The sequence below is a fragment of the Kogia breviceps genome, chromosome 6, assembly GCF_026419965.1.
Source record: "Kogia breviceps isolate mKogBre1 chromosome 6, mKogBre1 haplotype 1, whole genome shotgun sequence".
Taxonomy (NCBI): domain Eukaryota; kingdom Metazoa; phylum Chordata; class Mammalia; order Artiodactyla; family Physeteridae; genus Kogia; species Kogia breviceps.
In genome coordinates, this window is record NC_081315.1 from 126,903,805 (window position 1) to 126,911,304 (window position 7,500).

The 7,500-nt window shown below is 40.4% G+C and overlaps 1 non-coding gene across 1 annotated transcript; it reads right to left on the reverse strand.

Annotated features, from left to right (window-relative positions):
* Positions 1-3,565: 3,565 nt before the first annotated feature.
* On the reverse strand, positions 3,566-3,672 carry LOC131759074 (U6 spliceosomal RNA). The gene has a single exon (XR_009336402.1). It is a non-coding gene; the product is annotated as a U6 spliceosomal RNA (small nuclear RNA).
* Positions 3,673-7,500: the final 3,828 nt, after the last annotated feature.

Below are 7,500 nucleotides of genomic sequence, written 5' to 3' on the forward strand. Positions count from 1 at the left end.
TTACAACAATGGGCTGTAACCGATATTCTGGGCATTTGTGGTTCTCCATGTCGCTCCACCAGAAAAGCAGTTACAGTGACTTTTCACTATGTGTTGCCAAATGCCGGACCTTGAACACTGTTATTAGAAGCAAAGTTGGGATCTCAGTAAGTTTTTAAGGAGGACTTGGTATCCATTTTGTTATATTTAGGGCAGGAATTTAATTTGGGGTGTTGTTATCTGACTCTGTCTAGTCAGCAAAATAAATATGCAGTTGATTTATGAAAGATTAAAAAAAAAACCAATTGGCATTGCATAATTTCTTCAAACAATAAACGGATTTAAATGTAGGCTAAATTCAGAGGCCATATTTTGCACCATTTCAATGGCTACAATTCCATGGTAGGCATGGGAGAAAAGATCTGTTTTGCTACTACAGATAGTGCCTACCCTGAGCTATTGAGTTACCATGCAATGATGAATATTTCTAAGACCTTGAGCTTTACTGAACATCTGCTTTTCACAACCACATTTTAAGGGGAAAAAAATCTAAGAGACTGAAAAAACATACAAAATCCCCAGGACAGGAGAATTTTCCTTCTCATCTCTTCCATAAACCAGGACCAGATTCCAAATTGAAACCACTGATCACATGAGGACATTTTCAAAGGTGTTGCTTTGCATCGGTCTTTTGTGAAGCACAATTTGGGGGCGAAGGTGAGTGTGGTTTGGAAAACACCCTGTAACAATCAGAGTTCCCAAAACAGAACAGAGGGAGACCACAGGGATCAGACAAATAAACTCCTCTCCCTCTCTTCAGGGGTCAAGCAGATCCTGTTTCATGTCTAAGATGTACACACTGAGTTCTTAGTCTCTTGCTATATAAGGTGGTAAAAGAGTTAGAGTCACCTACACAGAAAAATCTGCAGACACAACACTGGCTCTCAGTCGAGTAAAAGATGTGACAGCCAACCTGACTTTCCATGGATGAAAAAAATGCATATGCCCTGTCTCACCATAAAGTCAAGGGACTTGCCCCCTTTCACAGATTATGTAACACTTTCCTGAAAAGTGGGGTACACCGCCAATTTCATGTGATGAGATGAAAGCCCGTCCAGTGATTCCTGTAGACATGAGCTGGTCACACAGCCCTCCTTCACTATGCAGTAAAAAAGAACCCTGCCTGAGTTATCGCTGAAAATATTCTCCCCTTAGGTATGAATTTCTTGAGTCACCTGTTCTGAAAGGTCTGTCATGTTTTATACATCCAAGAGATTTCATTGAGCAAAAATTTAATGATCTGAGACAGATACAGCTACCAATGTAAAATCAGAGTAACATTCTATTACCTGTTTACTTCATGTTCAGCTAGGAACACAATTATATCTAAATTCTAATATTATAATAGTGATATAGTCATATCAGTTGTGGGATAGTGACTCCTCCAAAAAGCCAAAAGAATGAAGACTCATAGAACTGCTAACATGGTTTGGTGGCCTTCAGTTTTAGAGAAGAGGGAAAAGATGTTTGCCAGAAGCCTCGGGGCTTTCTTCTCCATCATCGATTTCCCCTTTTTACTGGAACTTTCCCATGAATACACAGCCATGTTTTGGGGACTCCCTATTATTTAAAAAACGATAACAGCTCCCTTCCAACCCCTTTATTTCCCTTTAAGTGCCACCATATTCCTCTGCTACCTTCACAGCAAAACCTCTAGAAAGAGTTGTCTCTAGAGGTTGTCCTGACCATCTCATCTCAGCATCTCTCCTCTACTCTGCACTCACACGTGACTTCCAGCCATGCTGCGGAGGCTGTTCTTGTCACGTCCTCAGGGGTCTTTGTGTTCCTGCCACCTGGTTTTTATCCTTCTCTGTGATTTATGTAAGGGCAAAATGGATACGTATTAAGAATCATTTTGTAGCTATCCTTTCATTGTGTGCTATTTATATGACAAAAAGAATTGAAAAAAATTTTCATGGGTTGACTGTATGTTGAACACACTGTTACAGACATCAGAAGAATACTAAAAATAATTTTCCCAGTAAGTTTTCTTCTATTTAAAAAGACAAAATAGGGGCACCTACTAAAATATAAGAGCAATTATCAATTATATCCACAAAAGTAAAATGATAAAAAACAGTACAGTTAATGTGTGTTCAAGTCAAATAGAATAGAGGATTAAATGGAAGTACAAAGGAAGCCAGTAAGCTCAGGCAGTCTTTCTGAAACGATTGACTTTTGACCAGGACTAGAAGGAGGTAGTAAAAGGGAAGAAAATAAACTCCTTTACTAAACACCTGATATTAAATTCCAAATAGTATACTCTTCTATTTCCATTCAACTGATTCCCATATTTTCCTCAGGATTCAGCCTAAACAGCTAAAGCCTGTCTATGAATCCTTCCCCATCGCTGAGCCTCATACCTTCTCTATTGCTTCACTGTATATACTACATTATATTCACCTCGTAATGTGTCTGTCTCCCCCATTGGTCTGTAAGCTCTTTTTCCTCTTTTAGCCATAGCGACAGCCAAGAAGCAACTGGCTTTTTTTTGGCCATGCCACGCACTTATGTGGGATCTTAATTCCCCAACCAGGGATCAAACCCATGCCCCCTGCAGTGGAAGAGAAGAGCCTTAACCACTGGACCACCAGAGAAGTCCCCCTTTAAAAAAAATTTTTATTTCAATTTTTTTTGCAACTGGCATTTAACAGCTGACCAACAACTGCTTGTTGTATGACTCTTAATGCCCAAGAAAGCCCTGAGATGACATCGTTATTAATGATTAATATCCTTATTAATGCTACAGAGAACCCGAGAGGTTAAAGAGGTTCTAACTATTACAAGGCTGAATTTATGACTCTATGTCTTTATGTCAACCCCAAGACTTTGCACCTAAAGCCCAAGCCTGTTTTACTATCCCATGTTGTCATCTCAGCAAGTGTTGCTCGAAAACAGCAGGCAACTAATTCCAGGGATATAGGCAGGAAGTAGTAAATGGAACGTGAGAATCAGACATCAGATTGATTTGTTTAAAGCACGGGGGCCTATCGAAAACTCGTGGAATCTGTTGCTGCTTCTCATGTTTTGCCGTAAGCATTATGTTCTCTCACTCTTCTGCCTTCTTTCTGGGTTACCTCAGTAACCTCCAGAAATTCAGTTGTCATCTGGGTACCGATGATTCCAAATCACATACCTCTAGTTCAGATTGCTTTCATGAGGCTCTGAACCATATCCGTCAGCCCCTAGACATCTCCCTGGATGCCTCTGTATATAGGCCACTTAACCTGATGGGGAAGCTTAAGAGTCTTTCTCTCTATATATATTTTTAACACTCAACAAATGCCATGTCTTTATTATTAATATCAAAAATATGGAATGGGGCTTCCCTGGTGGCACAGTGGTTGAGAGTCCGCCTGCCGATGCAGGGGACACGGGTTCGTGCCCCGGTCCAGGAAGATCCCACATGCCGCGGAGCGGCTGGGCCCATGAGCCATGGCCGCTGAGCCTGCGCGTCCGGAGCCTGTGCTCCGCAATGGGAGGGGCCACAACAGTGAGAGGCCTGCATACCGAAAAAAATATATATATATATATGGAATGCTTCACGAATTTGCATGTCATCCTTACACAGGGGCCATGCTAATCTTCTCTGTATCATTCCAATTTTAGAATATGTGCTGCTGAAGCAAACACTCCACACATATATATATATTTGTGTGTGTGTGTGTGTGTGTGTGTGTGGTACGCGGGCCTCTATGTTACTAAAATCCCACCCTAATTTTTCCCAGCGTAATTTTCAGGACATCTCATGTTCAGCTATGTGGTCTGATCACATCTAACTACTTATCTTCCCTGACCATGCCCACGCTTCTATGGTGCACTGCTCCTGCCATGTTGTCTACATAGATTATACACCGCTCACCCTCATTCTGTCTGTCAGGGTCCAGCAGAAAAATGGAAACTGCACTAAGGTGTTGCAGTAGAGGGATTTAGTATAGAGATCAGCTTACACATGCTCTGAAGGCCTAAAAAAGCACCAAGAGGATACTGAGGTCATCCAGAAATGGTAACCGCAGAGACAGCTCCAACTAGGTCTAAGGGAACAAAAAGGCAGAGATTGGGAGTATCAGAGCCAAGGAGCTTCAGGGAGAGATTATCATAGAGGTGGTGTTCAGACCTCTGGGGAGGGGAGCCACCTGGCTGCTGCCGGAAGTGCAGGAACTGAGACACGGAGCCTGTGGAGCCAGAGCTCGGATCCCTGGGAAGCAGCTACCAAGCAGCTGCCGGTGGTGCTTCTACAGGATAGGATGTGGTTGGTGCTCAAGTCCTGATAGAAGCGGGAGGTCGGAACTTACGCTTACTCAGCTTGCATTCCAAGCGTCAGTCTGTCAGAAACCAGTGCCTGACGTGGAAGCCCTACCCAGTCGATACAACATTTTGTATCCCTGTCTCCCTCCTGTGCATTCTACTCTACCCACCGCTGCCAAAATGCTCTCCCTAACGGCACCACACTAAACATAATCTCTACGTTCTCAAATCCCTGTCACCATTTCCTTGCTGACTAGTGTTTTAAATCTGTCCTCCTCTTTCTGGTGTTGAAGGCCTTCTGCAGTTTTCTAGCCCTTTTTCGCTGCTTCCCTAAGTGCCTTTTATGCTGCCACAGGACCTAGCTCTTGCTTAGAAATGCACCAAATTTTCTATCTTCAACATCTAATAGGCCACAAATCTCAGCCTCACCTTGCCTCTGAATTTATTTTTAAATAGTAATACGCATATATGCAAAAGTCACCTTGACTTTCACTTACAAAGTGTCACAGCCGGAGTGAATGAAGTAGCTGCTGCAGAATAAAAACTTTGCATAGTTTCAATGAAAATAAGGGGCCTAATTTTAGCCAATTAAATTTAAGTGACAACTAAATGTGTAGTAACTAAGACTGAAAGAATTGAACTCCGTCAATGCACAAGTTTTACACCTTTTCTGATTTTCACCTATATGATAGACTGGTTAGAAGGGATAATTTCTAAATTCTCAGCAGTTCAGCAACTAAGATTCTGATTTGGGTCACGTGCAGACACAGTGAGTAGAACAGGAGTTTACTGCATGTGTGAGTTGTAGCATTTCAGAAAGTTCTAGAGCAACATTTTTTCCTTATTTGCCCTTTGAGTTGCAAAAGTAGCTTTCAACAGGAAAAAAGCAAGTTTGCTACTTACCCTTGAAAGGTGTCTCTTTTATGTGTGAAAACACTAAGGTGAAAATGTCAGATATTTCACATTTCCTTGAGCTTGTGAAATCTAAAGGGATGTGAAATTTTCTTTTATTCAGATGATTCAGATTGAAGGTATAGGAATATCTCCTGCCAATGTGTATCTCCTGGTTCTACCTTATCATTTTACTTTTTAACAGACAAATATTAAAGATTTTGTTATTACCTTTAAGGTATACAATTACCATTATTTTCCTTTATGTAAAAAAGACAAAAATTATCCTGGAATTCTGAATTTGTGATAAAAAGAAGGCAGATCTTATCTGAAAGTTAATTGCTTACAGCACTTTATTATTTATTTATTTATTTTAACATCTTTATTGGAGTATAATTGCTTTACAATGGTGTGTTAGTTTCTGCTTTATAACAAAGTGAATCAGTTATACATATACATAAGTCCCCATATCTCTTCCCTCTAGCGTCTCCCTCCCACCCTCCCTATCCCACCCCTCTAGGTGGTCACAACCCACCTAGCTGATCTCCCTGTGCTATGCGGCTGCTTCCCACTAGCTATCTATTTTATGTTTGGTAGTGTATATATGTCCATGCCACTCTCTCACTTTGTCACAGCTTACCCTTCCCCCTCCCCATATCCTCAAGTCCATTCTCTAGTAAGTCTGTGTCTTTATTCCCATCTTACTCCTAGGTTCTTCATGTACTTTTATTTTCTTAGATTCCATATATATGTGTTAGCATACGGTATTTGTTTTTCTCTCTCTGACTTACTTCACTCTGTATGACAGACTCTAGGTCCATCCATCTCACTAAAAATAACTCAATTTCATTTATTTTTATGGCTGAGTAATATTCCATTGTGTATATGTGCCACATCTTCTTTATCCATTCATCCAATGATGGACACTTAGGTTGCTTCCATGTCCTGGCTATTGTAAATAGAGTTGCAATGAACATTATGGTACACGACTCTTTTTGAATTATGGTTTTCTCAGCGTATATGCCCAGTACTGGGATTGCTGGGTCGATATGGTCACCTTATCTTTGATAAAGGAGGCAGGAATATACAGTGGAGAAAAGACAGCCTCTTCAATAAGTGGTGCTGGGAAAACTGGACAGGTACATCTAAAAGTATGAGATTAGAACACTCCCTAACACCATACACAAAAATAAGCTCAAAATGGATTAAAGATCTAAATGTAAGGCCAGACACTATCAAACTCTTAGAGGAAAACATAGGCAGAACACTGTATGACATAAATCACAGCATGATCCTTTTTGACCCATCTCCTAGAGAAATGGAAATAAAAACAAAAATAAACAAATGGGACCTAATGAAACTTCAAAGCTTTTGCACAGCAAAGGAAACCATAAACAAGACCAAAAGACAACCCTCAGAATGGGAGAAAATATTTGCAAATGAAGCAACTGACAAAGGATTAATCCTCAAAATTTACAAGCAGCTCATGCAGTTTACGGCACTTGAAATCCAGTTTGTTTGTATAAGCTCCACATCAATTTCTAAATCATGAGAACGTAAATACAAGTAATCTTTTAAATTTACTATATATCCAAATTATGCCAGTCTGTAACTTATTCAACTTCCTAAGTCATACATTCACTTAACCTACCTTGGGTGCCCACCTGCCACCTGCTCTATGTAGAATTCCTTATGTCATTTCTGGAACTCTTCCAACAGTTATGGGTCACAGTGACAACACACAACTCCATTGGCTGAGCACTTGTTTGCCATGATGAGCTACACATGTTGGCTGGTACTGCCACAATTTAATGCTTCGGTTCCTCCTGTACTCTCTAGTAGATGTCATCTGGTCTGAATTTTGGGTCCCTTTGATGATGCATGTTAGGTAACTGTCATCTGTAGAACAGAGACAGTGACCAGCCAATTAAATATTCTGAAAACCAGGAAGTTTATGTAGGTGAGGATAATTAGTCTTAAAAATAAACACAGAATAAAAAAAACCTCAGGAAGTGGAAACTAGCCAGGATCCCATCTAATAAAAATAGAGTTGAATTTTAAATTTGAGGGGGTTAAAAAAATCATTTACATAAAAGTTTCCTTGAGTTTGAGATTATGTTTTAATATTGTCTGTAAAAGCAGTGTTGACCTACTATTATTGTATTGAAACCTCTTCACTTTGAAGAAACCGAGTATTGGAGACAGTAAGTAAGTAGCTCTTGATGTTCCAAGCCCTCTCCTCAACCCGCACCAGCAGACAGTTCACAGCAGATTCTTTCTCTAAGTGCAAGTGGAGCTTCTGCTCTGGGAACACTCACCTCT